The 14,728-nt window shown below is 41.1% G+C and overlaps 1 pseudogene; it reads left to right on the top strand.

Moving 5' to 3' along the window:
• The first annotated feature begins 9,358 nt into the window (after positions 1-9,358).
• On the top strand, positions 9,359-10,492 carry LOC123596863 (annotated as a pseudogene).
• The last annotated feature ends 4,236 nt before the right edge of the window (positions 10,493-14,728 follow it).

The following is a 14,728-nucleotide window of genomic DNA, read 5'->3' as shown; positions in this document are numbered from 1 at the left end:
AAGGAAACCAAAGCTGGAGGCATCACAATCCCAGACTTCAAGATATATTATAAAGCTGCAATCATCAAGACAGTATGGTACTGACACAAAAACTGTATCTAAAAGAACAGAATAGAGAGCCCAGATAGGGACCCACAAATGTATGGCCAACTAATCTTTGACAAAGCAGGAAAGAATATGCAATGGAATAAAGACAGTTTCTTTAGCAAATGATGTTGTGAAAACTGGACAGTGACATGCAGAAAAATGAACCTGGACCACTTTCTTACACCATACACAAAAATAAACTCAAAATGGATGAAAGACCTAAACGTCAGACAGGAAACCATCAAAATCCTAGAGGAGAAAGCAGGCAAAAACCTCTTTGACCTAGGCTGCAGTGACTTCTTACTCAACATGTCTCTGGAGGCAAGGGAAACAAAAGCAAAAATGAACTATTGAGACCTCATCAAAATGAAAAGCTTCTGCATAGAGAAGGAAACAATCAGCAAAAGTAAAAAGCAACAGACAGAATGGGAGAAGATATTTACAAATGACATTTCAGATGAAGGGTTAGTGTCCAAAATCTATAAAGAAGTTATCAAACTCAACACCCCAAAAACAAATAATCCCGTGAGGAAATGGGCAAAAGACATGAATAGACACTTCTCCAAGAAGACATCCTGATGGCCGACAGACACATGAAAAAATGTTCAACATCACTCATCATCAGGGAAATACAAATCAAAACCACAATGAGATACCACCTCACACCTGTCAGAATGGCTAACATTAACAAGTCAGGCAACAACAGATGTTGGCGAGGATGTGGAGAAAGTGGATCTCTTTTGCACTGTTGGTGGGAATGCAAACTGGTGCAGCCACTCTGGAAAACAGTATGGAGGTTCCTTAAAAGATTAAAAATAGAACTACCCTATGACCCAGCAATTGCACTACTAGGTATTTATCCAAGGGATACAGGTGTGCTGTTTTGAAGGGGCGCATGCACCCCAATGTTTATAGCAACGCAATTGACAATAGCCAAAGTATGGAAAGAGCCCAAGTGTCCACCAATGGATGAATGGATAAAGAAGAAGTGGTATATCTACACAATGGAGTATTACTCGACAATCAAAAAGAATGAAATCTTGCCATTTGCAACTACATGGATGGAAGTGGAGAGTATTAGGCTAAGTGAAATTAGTCAGTCAGAGAAAGACCAATATCGTATGAGTCCACTTATATGAGGACTTTAAGATACAAAACAGATGAACATAAGGGAAGGGAAGCAAAAATAATATAAACACAGGGAGGGGGACAAAACATAAAAGTTTCTTAAATATAAAGAACAAACTGATGGTTGCTGGAGGGGTTTTAGGAGGGGTGATGATCTAAATGGGTAAGAGGCATTAAGGAATCTACTCCTGAAATCATCGTTACACTGTATGCTAACTTGGCTGTAAATTAAACAATAAATAGATAACAAAATATATTAAAAAATAAATCTATACTAAATAATAAGGTCTATTAATTAAAAAATAATAAGGCATCTATTTTGGCTAACGTTAAAAAAATTTTTTTTAATGTTTATTTATTTTTGAGACAGAGAGAGACAGAGCATGAACGGGGGATGGTCAGAGAGAGAGGGAGACACAGAATCTGAAGCAGGCTCCAGGCTCTGAGCTGTCCGCACAGAGCCCGACGCGGGGCTCAAACTCACGGACCGCGAGATCATGACCTGAGCCAAAGTCGGACGCTCAACCAACTGAGCCACCCAGGCGCCCCTATTTTGGCTAATGTTTAACAAAAGACTAATGTCCAAATATTAGCTCCACAATATCTAGCATTAAATGTGACCAAATTTGAGTTGTAAATGCAATTTTACTCCTGTGGCTGTAAACTAATGTTTGACCAGGCAAATTAAAATGTCACATTTGAAAAATAAATAAATAAATTCTCTATCAGTTATGTTATTTATATCTGTTTTGCTTGGATCTCTGGCTGTGACCTTATAGTGATTTTTCATTTGGAATAAATTCCTCTGTCTTCTCATTTTGTCTAAGTCTCTGCCATCTTCTCTGTGTTAGAAATCCCAGTTATGTCTCCTCTTCCTGAAAGTAATGGCCTTATGAAGAAGAGAGCCTGTAGTGTGCAGGGTCTGGCACTTCAGGGAATGCCTCTAGCATGTGTTACATGGGCTCTGCTGTTGTGTTCTGGCTGCTCTGTCCTCCAGGCCAGTCATCTGCAGAGGCTCTCCCTGCCTGCTGTGGGCAATGCTTGTTCCTGGCCTGGATGTAGTGAGTTTTAACTAGGTATGCTATGGTCTGCTTGTGAAATGAGACCTGTTACCACCTCTCCTGGAACTGAGGACCTGCAAAACTCTGTTGTTAGGAGACGTGTTGTGGGCAGGAGTTTGTGTGGTCTTCTACAGGAGGGGCCTGCCTTGCTGGGACTGAGCAGGACAGTTCTATCAGAGCCCAAGGAAGTGGGACTTGGTGTAAGCACATTAGGTAGCCAATGTCTACACTGTGTTGCTTCCTGCAGGTGGATCTGCGTTTCTGTTGAGGGCCATCAGAGAAGAATGGCACTATTCAGCTCCCTTGTTCCCAGAGAGGTGCCTCTGTGAGCACTGCCTCTCAGGGACACTCTCCAAGAAGAGAAGAATGAATAATCTCTCCACTGTGTGTCCCATGTGTTCTTCAGATGGACGTTTCCATGCTGTTGTCACCCATCCTCCAGGGTTGTTTGCCTGCCTTCTCTGTAAGAGCAGTGCAGTGCCTGCAGGGCTCAATCCCAGCCAAGTCTGGGGACATTTACTTCTCCAGGCTTTAAGCTGCCCTATTTGCAAGGAGGCATGAAATTCAGCCCCTCTTGCTTTCCAAGCCAATGGCTATGGGGAAATATTCTCGCTGTGTATTCGCCTGTGTGCTTCTCACTCTCGCCCTTCTATGTGACCACAGCTCCCCTCCCTCAAGAGCAGCCGGGATCCATCTCCTCTCTAAGCTGCTTCACCATACTTTCTACCTTCTTCAATGTGGACTCTTGTCTCCCTTTAGTTCTGGAGCTTGTTCTGTCAGTCTTCAGGCTGATTTCTGGGGTATTTAGGATGATTTGATAGTTACCTAGTTACATTGGTAGGATGAGGTGAGCCTAGGGTCCTCCTTGTCTGTCACCATTTTCCTCTCTGACTAGGCTTATTGGGATTTTTTTCCTCAATTTCTTTTCTGCTACTTTGTTATTAGAATTTGGAAATGCAACAGATTTTTACAGATTAATTTTGTATCATATGACTTTATTAGTTTTAATAATTTTCTTTGGTGGAGTCTCTAAGGTTTTCTACTTATACTAGCGTGTCACATACAAATACTGACAGTTTTATTTCTTCCTTAACAATTTGGATACTTTTATTTCTTTTTCTTGTCTGACTGCTGTGACTAGGACTTTCAATAGTATGTTGAATAAAAGTGGTGAGAGGGGACATCCTTGTCTTGTCCCTGACCTTAGGGGAAAAGCTTTCAGTTTTTCACTGATTTTAGTTGTGGGTTTGTCATATATGACCTTTATTATGTTGAGCTTGTTCCCTCTAAATGTGCTTTGTTGAGAATTTTTGAATATTTTATTATTTTTTAAAAACATTATTTATTATTGAGAGACAGAGAGACACAGAGCGTGAGCAGGGGAGGGTCAGAGAGAGGGGGAGACACAGAATCTGAAGCAGGCTCCAGGCTCTGAGCTGCCTGCACAGAGCCTGAGGTGGGGCTTGAATTCACAAACCCGAGATCATGAACTGAGCCGAAGTCGGACGCTTAACCATCTGAGCCACCCAGCTGTCCCGAGTTTACTTTTTATCATGAACAGATGTTAAATTTTGTCAAAATCTTTTTCTGCATCTGTTGAGATGATTATATGATTTCTATCCTTCATTTGTTAATTGATTTGCTGATGCTGAACCATCCTTGCATCTCTGGAATGGATCCCACTTGATTGTGGTGGATGACTTTTTAAAATTTTTTTTTTCAACGTTTATTTATTTTTGGGACAGAGAGAGACACAGCATGAACGGGGGAGGGGCAGAGAGAGAGGGAGACACAGAATCGGAAACAGGCTCCAGGCTCTGAGCCATCAGCCCAGAGCCCGACGTGGGGCTCGAACTCACGGACCGCGAGATCGTGACCTGGCTGAAGTCGGACGCTTAACCGACTGCGCCACCCAGGCGCCCCTGTGGATGACTTTTTAAAATGTATTGTTGAATTTCATTTGTTAATATTTTGTTGAGGATTTTTGCACCTGTGCTCATCAGGGATATTGGCTTGTAGTTTTTTGTTTTGTTTTGTTTTGTTTTTGTAGTGTCCTTGTCTGGTTTTGGTATCACGGTAATGCTGGCCTCCTAGAATGAATTTGGAAGTTTTCCTTACTCTCCTATTTTTTGGAATAGTTTGAGAAGGAAAGGTATTAACTTATCTTTACATGTTTAGTAGAATTCAGATGTGAAGCCATCCGGTCCTGAACTCTTATTTTTGTTTTTTTTTTATTTAAATTTTTTTTTTAACATTTATTCATTTTTGTGAGACAGAGAGAGACAGAGCATGAGTGGGGGAGGGGCAGAAAGAATTCAAAGCAGGCTCCAGGCTCTGAGCTGTCAGCACAGAGCCCAATGTGGGGCTCGCACCCATGAACTGTGAGATCATGACCTGAGCTGAAGGCAGACACTTAACCGACTGAGCCACCCAGGTGCCCCACTGAACTCTTGTTTGTTGGGAGTTTTTTGTACTGATTCAATTTTGTCGGTAGCAATCTGTTCAGATTTTCTTTTTTTTTTTTTTTTAACGTTTATTTATTTTTGAGACAGAGAGAGACAGAGCATGAACGGGGGAGGGGAAGAGAGAGAGGGAGACACAGAATCGGAAGCAGGCTCCAGGCTCTGAGCCATCAGCCCAGAGCCCGACGCGGGGCTCGAACTCACGGACTGCGAGATTGTGACCTGAGCTGAAGTCGGATGCCCAACTGACTGAGCCACCCAGGTGCCCCCAGATTTTCTATTTCTTCCTGATTATTCTTGGAAGATTGAGTTTCTAGGAATTTATCCATTTCTTCTAGGCTTTTATTTATTGGCATACAATTTATCCTAGTAATATCTTATAAAACTTTGTATTTGTGTAGTGTTAGTTGTAATTTCTCCTCTTTCATTACTGATACGATTTATTTTGGTTCTCTTTCTCTCTCTGATGAATCTTTCTAAAGTTTTATCAATTTTGTTTATAGTTTTGAAGAACCTCTCTTAATTTTAGTGATTTTTTTCTATTTTTTTTTGTTGTTTCTATTTAATGTATTTCCACTCTGACTTTCATTATTTTCTTCCTTCTGTTAGCTTTGGCTTTGTTTGTTCCTCTTTTTCTAGTTACTTTCGGTGTAAGTTTAGATTTTTTTTGAGATTTTTCTTGTTGCTTGAATTAGCCTTCTGTCACTATAAATTTCCCTCCAAAATTGCTTTTGCTGTATCTCAAAGATTTTGAACCAATGTGTTTCCATTTTCACTTCTCAAGGTATTATTCACTTCCTCTTTGATTCTTAATTGATCTATTGGCTGTTTAGCAGCATGTTGTTTACTCTCCATGTGTTTGTGTGTGCGTGTTTTTTTTTTTCTTTAGGATTTCTTCTTATAATTGATTTCTAGTTTGAATCTGTTATGGTAAAAAAGATACTTGATATGATTTCAATCTTTTTATGGAGACTTGTTTCATCTTTTTATGGAGACATGTGACCTGTTCTGGAGAATGTTCCATGTGCACTTGAAAAGAGTGTGTATGATGCTGGTTTTTTGGGTGGAATGTTCTGTATACATCTATTAAATCCATCTAGTCTAATGTGTGATTCACAGCCACTCTTTCCTTACTGATTTTCTATCTGGATGATATATCAAAATTGATATGTGAGGTGTTAGAGTCACCCATTATTATTGTATGACCGTCAAGTTCTCCCTTTATGTCTGTTAATAGTTGCTTTATGCATTTAGGTGCTTTTATGTTGGGCGCATAGATATTTACAATTGTTAGATCCTCTATTTGGATTGATTACTTTATCATTATGTGTTACCATTCTTTGTCTATTGTTAGCTTTTGTTTTAAGGTCTATTTTGTCAGATATAAGTTTACCTACCCAAGATTTTTGTCACTTCCATTTGTATGGAGTAGCTTTTCCATCTCTTCTCTTTCAATATGTGTGAGTCTTTAGGTTTGAAGTGAGTGTCTTATTTTTTTTATTTTTATTTTTTATTAAAATTTTTTTTAACATTTATTTATTTTTGAGACAGAGAGAGACAGAGCATGAACGGGGGAGGGTCAGAGAGAGGGAGACACAGAATCTGAAACAGGCTCCAGGCTCCGAGCTGTCAGCACAGAGCCCGACGCAGGGCTCGAACTCACGGACCGCGAGATCATGACCTGAGCCGAAGTCGGCCGCCCAACCGACTGAGCCACCCAGGCGCCCCGAAGTGAATGTCTTATAAACAGCATAGAGGTTATTCTTTTTCTTTTTTCTTTTTTAAAAAAATTTTTTTTTCAACGTTTATTTATTTTTGGGACAGAGAGAGACAGAGCATGAACGGGGGAGGGGCAGAGAGAGAGGGAGACAGAATCGGAAACAGGCTCCAGGCTCTGAGCCATCAGCTCAGAGCCTGATGCGGGGCTCGAACTCCCGGACCGCGAGATCGTGACCTGGCTGAAGTCGGACGCTTAACCAACTGCGCCACCCAGGCGCCCCCTTTTTTTTTTTTCTTAATCCATTCAGCCACCCTATGTTGTTTTTTTAAATTTTTTAATGTTTATTTATTTTTGAGAGAGACAGAGAGACAGAGTGCAAGCAGGGGAGGGGCAGAGAGGGAGACTCAGAATCTGAAGCAGGCTTCAGGCTCTGAACTGTCTGCACAGAGCCCGACTTGGGGCTCGAACTCATGGACTGCAAGATCATGACCTGAGCAGAAGTCAGATGCTTCACCAACTGAGCCACCCAGTCGCCCCCACCCTATGTTTTTTGATTGGAACTTTTAGACCATTTATATTTGAATTAATTATTAATAAGTATGTACTTAGCCATTTTGTTAATTGTTTTCTGGTTGTTTTTGTAGTTCTTCTCTATTCCTCTCTTCTTGCTCTTTTCCATTGTGATTTGATGACTTTTTTAGTGTTATGCTTGGATCTCTTTCTTTTTATTTTTGTGTGTACCTATTATAGGTTTTGGGTTTGTGGTTATGATGAGGTTCATATATAATATCCTATGTATATAGTAATCTATATTAAGTTGATGGTTTTAAATTTTTGAATTCATCCAAAAAGCACTGTGTTATTACTCCCTGCCTTCTACAAAAGTACATTTTTTTAGTTGAATAGAAATCTCACTTAGAAAAAAACATTTTCCAAATGTTTATTTGTTTTTGAGAGAGAATGTGCACACATGTGCATGCAAGTGGGGGAGGGACAGAGAGAGAGGGAGACAGAGGATCCGAAGCAGGCTCTGCACTGATAGTAGAGAGCCTGATGTGGGGCTTAAACTCATGAACCTTGAGATCATGACCTGATCTCACTGCACTGATAGTGTGGAAGTTGCTTGGGATTCTCTCTCTCTCTCTCTCTCTCTCCCACTCTCTCTGCTCCTCCCCTGCTTGTGCACTCACTCTCTCTCTCTCTGTCTCTCTCAAAAATAAATAAAATAAAAATAAATAAATAAACTAAGTTTGAAACCAGAGGAGAAGCATGATTTTAACACATTTAGGATATTGAAGTGTTCAAAAGACATTAATGTTATAGGAAGTAAAAATAAAGTGATTGCCCTAACTACAATATGAAGAAAATGTTACAATGAAGATAGTTTGAACAAACGCTATTGGAGGTATTGTTATATCTCACATTCTGTATCTCAAACTTATGTTCCTTATTTTCCACAAAAAATTGAAACAATAAAGAAATGTAGTTAGAGAAAATATACATGTGCTGATAATTGAATTAGACTTGAAGCTTGAAGAATGATCTGGTTTCTCCTTTACATTGAAGGATGATGATAAGATACTGAGATGAAGACAATTCATTTGTCTAGGAAAAGGAATGTATTGTTTCTGTAATCACAGTTCTATTGGTGTGAACTACAATTCGCAATCCAGACCTAATAAAATTCAAAAGACAGACTTGAATGTGAGCTAGCTGTGCACACTGCATTGTAACTTGTATTTGAAGCCATCCTAAACCTACAACTAGCAAGCACACACATTGCAATGTAGTCTTCTTAATTCTGGCGGGAGGGTTATGTGTTACATTTAAATATTAGCAAATAACATTTTAGGAAAACGTGGTTATGATTTTACTTTACTATGTGTTATGGGCCGATTTGTGTCCTCCACCAAATTCATATATCTTGGAGTCTAAACAGCCGGTCCCTCAGGATGTGACTATATTCAGAGATAGGGTCTTTAAAGCGGTGATATTGTTAAAATGAGGCCATTTAGGGTGTATTCCTGATCCAGACTGATTGGCATCCTTACAAGAAGTGGGGATTAGATCAGAGACACCAAAGGTGCAGGTGCACTGAGGAAAGTTATGTGAAGACACATCTGCCACCCAAGGAGAGAGCCTTCAGGAGAAACCAAACCTGCTTATACTTTGATCTTGGACTTCCAGCCTCCAAAATTGTGAGATAATAAATCTCTGCTATTTCATCCCTGACGTCAGTGATATTTTGTTTGGCAGCCCGAACAAACTATATACAATATATACATAATAGGTGGTAGAGTTTGTGAAATTTTAGTTTCTGTTGCATGTATGGGTACTGAGTCTCAATGCAAGATGCATTTCTTATTATGGGTTATAGGTCAAAGTGTTGGAAAAACATTGAATTAGAAGAAATGAAGGATTGTTGCCTCGCAGCTCTGAAACAAGCCAGTTGAACCAGAAACTTGCACTATGCAGACCTGGAGAAACTCTGGCCCTGCCTTTCACAGGGAGAAGCTTAAGTTAGAGAAATGGTCTCCAAAGCTTTGTGCTTCTTCCAAAAATAAGTCTAGAATAGGGTTCCAGGGTGGAGTTTGGGGATGGAATTCACAGGGCCTGTGAACTTGGATAGAAAAAAGATACATATTTATTTTCACTAATGTATATCTGAAAATGACCTTTTCTATCAATTACAGATGGAAGCAACAGATTTCAGTAATATTAGCAGTACTGGTAACTTTGTCACCAATTGAAATCACCCATGTTTCCACACCATGTCACACAAACTGAACCTTGATATATAGACTACAACCATCATTATATCAAAAGTATATGGGTTTGCAGGTTATCTCCCTGGATCTCGGCTTTCCCTTCTGCATTTGCTGGCTGGCTCTTACCCTGTGATGCCAGAGCAGGCTACAACTTGCTCCTGGGCTCCGTCTGTAGCTGCGTCGTTCGAGGCACGCCTGGTCCAGGCATCATCCTGAAGAAGGTGCTGGAGGCGCTTAAGGATCTCATCAACGAGGCCTGCTGGGACGTGAGCTCTGCACAGCCTGGACTCCTCCCACGTCTCCCTGGTGCAGCTCACCCTGCCTTCTGAGGACTTCAACACGTACCCACTGCTACCGCAACTTGGCCTTGGGTGTGAACCTCACCAGCATGTCCAAAACACTAAGATGTGATGGCATTGAAGACATCATTACCCTAAGGGCTGGAGATAATACGGACACCCTGGCACTTGTATTCGAAGCTCCAAACCAAGAAAAGGTTTCAGACTATGAATGAAGTTAATGGATTTAGCTGTTGAACAACTCGGAGTTCCAGAACAAGAGGAGCTATGTAGTAAATACGCCTTCTGGTGAATCTGCACGTGTATGCCGAGATCTCAGTCATATTGGAGATGCTGTTGTAATTTCCTGTGCAAAATATGGAGTGAAGTTTTCTGCAAGTGGAGAAAGAGGAAATAGAAATAGTAAGTTGTCACAAACAGGTAATGTCGATAAAGAGGAAGAAGCTGTTACCATAGAGATGAATCAGCCTGTTCAGCTAACTTTTGCTCTGAGATACCTGAACTTCTTTACAAAAGCCCAGCACTCTCTCCTACAGTAACACTCAGTATGTCTGCAGATGAACCCCTGCTGCAGAGTATAAAATTGCAGACATGGGACACTTAAAGTACTATTTGGCTCCCAAGATCGAGGATGAAGAAGGATCTTAGGCATTCTTAAAATCCAAGAAAATAAAATTAAGCTCTTCGAGAACTGCTTCTGAGATGCCAGCACGTACTCAAGTCTCTTCTGTCTCCGAATTTGTACCTCTCAGTACATATGTAGATATTTTATGTAAATAACCTATTTCTTCCTCCATTCTTTACAGTTTGTTTAAAGAATAAAGTCCGAAGTCAAATCTGGTCTTGTTAACCTAGAAATATCTCTGCCTTAATCTAGAAATACCCATGATTTTCATAACAAAAGGGTTTTGACTCTAAATGCAGTTTTAATTTTTTCAATTTAAATAAAAGTTGTTTGAATTTCAAACATCACAACACAGTGCCTCCATTTGGACCGTGACTGTTGCACGTATCCTAGGGAATTCAGTTCAAGCTACTGTTTTCTAGAAATGTGTTTATTTTTTCTGCCTAGAGGAGCCTGATAAATAATACATTAGATACGGCATTAAAAGTATTCCAAATACAGTAGGTGACAAGATATCTGGGGGGAGAGGATTCATTTGCCAAAATTACTTTGGTGTTCTTCTATCTTTAACTCAAGAAATGAACAGAAGTATAGACCAAATCCTATATATTTAGTTATTTTGCCAATTTTGTTAGCAAAACTAAAACTTTAAGAAGCTTCATGAACCCAAAGCTGTGTGTGTTTTATTTTTTTATTTTATTTTTTTTAATTTTTTTTTCAACGTTTTTATTTTATTTTTGGGACAGAGAGAGACAGAGCATGAACGGGGGAGGGGCAGAGAGAGAGGGAGACACAGAATCGGAAACAGGCTCCAGGCTCTGAGCCATCAGCCCAGAGCCTGACGTGGGGCTCGAACTCACGGACCGCGAGATCGTGACCTGGCTGAAGTCGGTCGCTCAACCGACTGCGCCACCCAGGCGCCCCATGTGTGTGTTTTAGAAGCCTAGTAGTGCTATAGGGCAGTGTTTCTTTAGCCTAGGGAACCTTTTCAAAGAATCTTGAAAGATTTAGTAGATATGAATTAAGGCCCAAGGAGTATGTTTGTGCAAAAATAATTTTTCTAGGATAACTAGCCTTTTTGGGGACTTAATCCCAGCAGTTGTGAAACAGATTGTTGAAATGTTCTTACTAATGGTGCCACAAGGCCACAAACTGGCATACTACATATTGAGAATTGCTTCATTAAAGTCCTTTTTCCCTGTGTATTTTGGCCTTTGTGGTTTAAATGACTGGTTTCTTTGGTGTAATACCTGGAAGAACTCACAATCCAGTAGGTTACTGTTCATTACCTTCTGTGTGCCTGAGGGGTGGGGAAGGAGATGGAAAAGGGGCCTGATGGGAGTTTTGGGAGTGATGTAACTAACGTATGTAGAATGTGGTGATGGTTCCAAGACTATGTACTTGTCAAACTCCTCCAATTGTACTTTATTGTATGTAAATTATACTTTAATAAATCTGGCTTTTGAAAAGCTTAAAAAACAAAGTATATGGGTTATTAGATTTACTGATTGAACTTGTTATTTAATATATTAATAAAGAAGCACCTATATTACTATGCACAGATTTTAAAAATACATTTTGATAATAACCATATTTGTATATAGTTTGCTCCCTTTGGAGCCCTGTGCATTTTGTCTTAAACCATTTAAGAACATTTTTCTGGGGCGCCTGGGTGGCGCAGTCGGTTAAGCGTCCGACTTCAGCCAGGTCACAATCTCGCAGTCCGTGAGTTCGAGCCCCGCGTCGGGCTCTGGGCTGATGGCTCAGAGCCTGGAGCCTGTTTCCGATTCTGTGTCTCCCTCTCTCTCTGCCCCTCCCCCGTTCATGCTGTGTCTCTCTCTGTCCCAAAAATAAATAAACGTTGAAAAAAAAAGAACATTTTTCTGGCAATGCCCTACAGGCTTCATGAGACTGTCAAAGGGAATCTGTGGCAGATAAATGGTTAAGAAAATCTTCTCTACAGGTATATTCTTTTTTTTTTTAAGTTTATTTATTCTGAGAGAGAGCATGAGTGGGGGAGGGGCAGAGAGCGAGGAGAGGGAGAATCCCAAGTAGGCTCCATGTGGTCAGTGTGCAGAGGTCCAATTAGGGACTCAAACCAACAAAACCATGAGATCATGACCTGAGCCCAAGTCAAGAGTCAGACACTTAACCTACGACAGGCGCCCCTACAGCTATATTCTAATAGCCTCACAGCCTCCCTGCTACACTTTCCCTGAGTCTTTTTTCATCTGTTTCTTTCAGCTTCTACCCTTTTGGTTACCACCAGGTCTCTCCTTCTGACCAGTTTCTTTTAACTGAGTACTTCCTTGTTCTAACTTTGACTTGATGTCTTCCCACAGCCTGCCTCTTCATTTGCCACCTCTTCCAGTGCAGCTCTCGGGTAGTGTCCTGAACTGGTAACTGGGCCAGGAAACTGACCCCTGGACTGTAACTTCAGGATGGCTGAGCACCTGCCAGAAGAAGGTGCCTTACTCTCAGGGCAAGAAGGCCACCCAAGGAGCTGATGGTCATTTTGAAAAACAGCTAATATTGTCAGCAGCACAAATGGAAACCCTTCTGTTCCAGGCCCCATTGACCTGTTCCTGCCTCCTGAGGATGTTTGGCTTACTTTTGTGGCTTCCCTGATCACATCATTTCATGTTTAGGCACCACCTCCCCCACCCACCCCAACTCTAGCTCATGACCTGAATGTGCAGCCCCATCCATAGCTCTCTAGACTCCGGATGTCCACATTTTCATGGCTTACTTGCATCATCAGTGGCCATATAGAGCGTGTCCATCTCCCACAATGCATCCTTGGATAGCCTGTCTGCCAGTTTCCAGTAATTTGGATCTTTAGCCACTGGGGTTTCCCTCTGCATACAGAATTTCTGTTCTGGCTTTCCCACCTGACCAACACGTGATGAATTCCACGTTGCACAAAGAACAGAGTGATACCTTCTAGTGGTATCAACCACCCTCTTTGTGGGAGAGAAGGAGGGCAATTCTACTCCTGCACCACCCCATGTGTAAGTGGCACACTCTGGCCTCTAGAGGGATCCCCATGAATGAGGGAGAGGAGGAGAAGCAGCCTGAGCCTTCTGGGAGTAAGAATCTGGAACATTGAATCACTAGCTGTTTCGGAGAATGGGGCTCAGGTCTTGGCGACATATCCTTATTTCATCGATATCCTTTAGTGTCATCAATATCCCTTACTTGATGTCACCTGTCTGGTTTGTCCTCCCACCAGCCTCTGGCCACTGTCGACATTTATCTATGTGAGGGGCACAGTGTAGATTCTTGATGGCTTAAGCTCAGCCTGGTCTAAGTACCCAAGTACTTGGTACTCAAGGATTCCCTCAACAGAGACTCCAGATTGTGGTCTATAGGTGTCATGGATGTACCAAGAAAGCAACCAGTCAGAACAAATGCATATCCTTAGTCTCATCTGGGCTTCCATCTGGCAATAAACAATGCTCTGTATCATGTTTAGTTGTGTTTTCCTTTTACACTGATTGTTAAAAGCACTTTAATATGTTATTTTTTTCCTCACCTTTTCACTCAGAAATCCTTCAAACACACAGAAGAGTTGAAAGAGCCTGTAATGAACAGCTATATTCCATCCACCTAAATTCAAACAATATTTAACATTTTTGTAGGACAGTTTTTACCTTTCTACTGTCTTTGCTCCCTCAACCATCCCCTTGTTTGTGGGTGAGGGATTGTGTTTGCTTGTATACGCCCACTTTCTTCCCCCTGGACCATTGGAAGTTAAGTTCACATCAAGATACTAAATACTTTATCCTAAAATACTTCCTAAAATACTACATCCTAAAATACTTCAGTATGCATCTCCTAAGAATAAGAGCTGTCTCTTACAAAACTTCCAAACCATAAAGGTTGCTCTGATGAGCTCCATATCCCCAAAGGACCCAGGCCCTTTGTTATTCGGTAGGGAGACTGGTTTTCTCAGAGGCATGTCAGCATTGGTGGGCCCCGGTGCCAGGCTTTTGCCTCTGGTTGCTCCCAAGGGCCAGGCACTGGGCCTGACTTTTATGTTCTCTTGGTCCTGGTCCTGATTCCGATTCAGAAGCCAGACACTCAGGGTCTGGGCTTCCCAGGCACAAATAACCCACCCATCCTTCTATCTTATGTTTTAAATGTTATCATTTTGAGTAGGAAATACATTCACATGTTGTAAAAGGGTGAATAGTGAGAAGTCCCCCCCTCTCCTGTCCAATAACCTCTCTATGCTCCTCCCTCGAGGGAAGCAATCTTATCAGCTTCTTGCAAGCCTGTCCCCAGATTGCTTATATGTTTATAAGCCAATATGTGTATATCAGTGGTTCCCTTTCATTAAAGAAATAACACATTATGCCCACTGCTCTGCACCTATGTTTATCAGTAACTCTGAAAATATATAATTAAAAGATAAATACAGCCTTAGTTTTTTGAAACCTGTGCTTAAATTCAAACTGCTCTGCTGTACTCAAGTGTCAACAGTTATGTATCTGTAAATATGACAGAGAGTGGTGTTTGCTCAAGGAGGCTTCACCTTACAAAAGGTTTTCCCCAGAGACTCCCGCCAAGCACCAC

This window comes from Leopardus geoffroyi, chromosome C1 (assembly GCF_018350155.1).
Source record: "Leopardus geoffroyi isolate Oge1 chromosome C1, O.geoffroyi_Oge1_pat1.0, whole genome shotgun sequence".
NCBI lineage: Eukaryota > Metazoa > Chordata > Mammalia > Carnivora > Felidae > Leopardus > Leopardus geoffroyi.
This window is presented reverse-complemented; position numbering and strand designations above follow the sequence as displayed.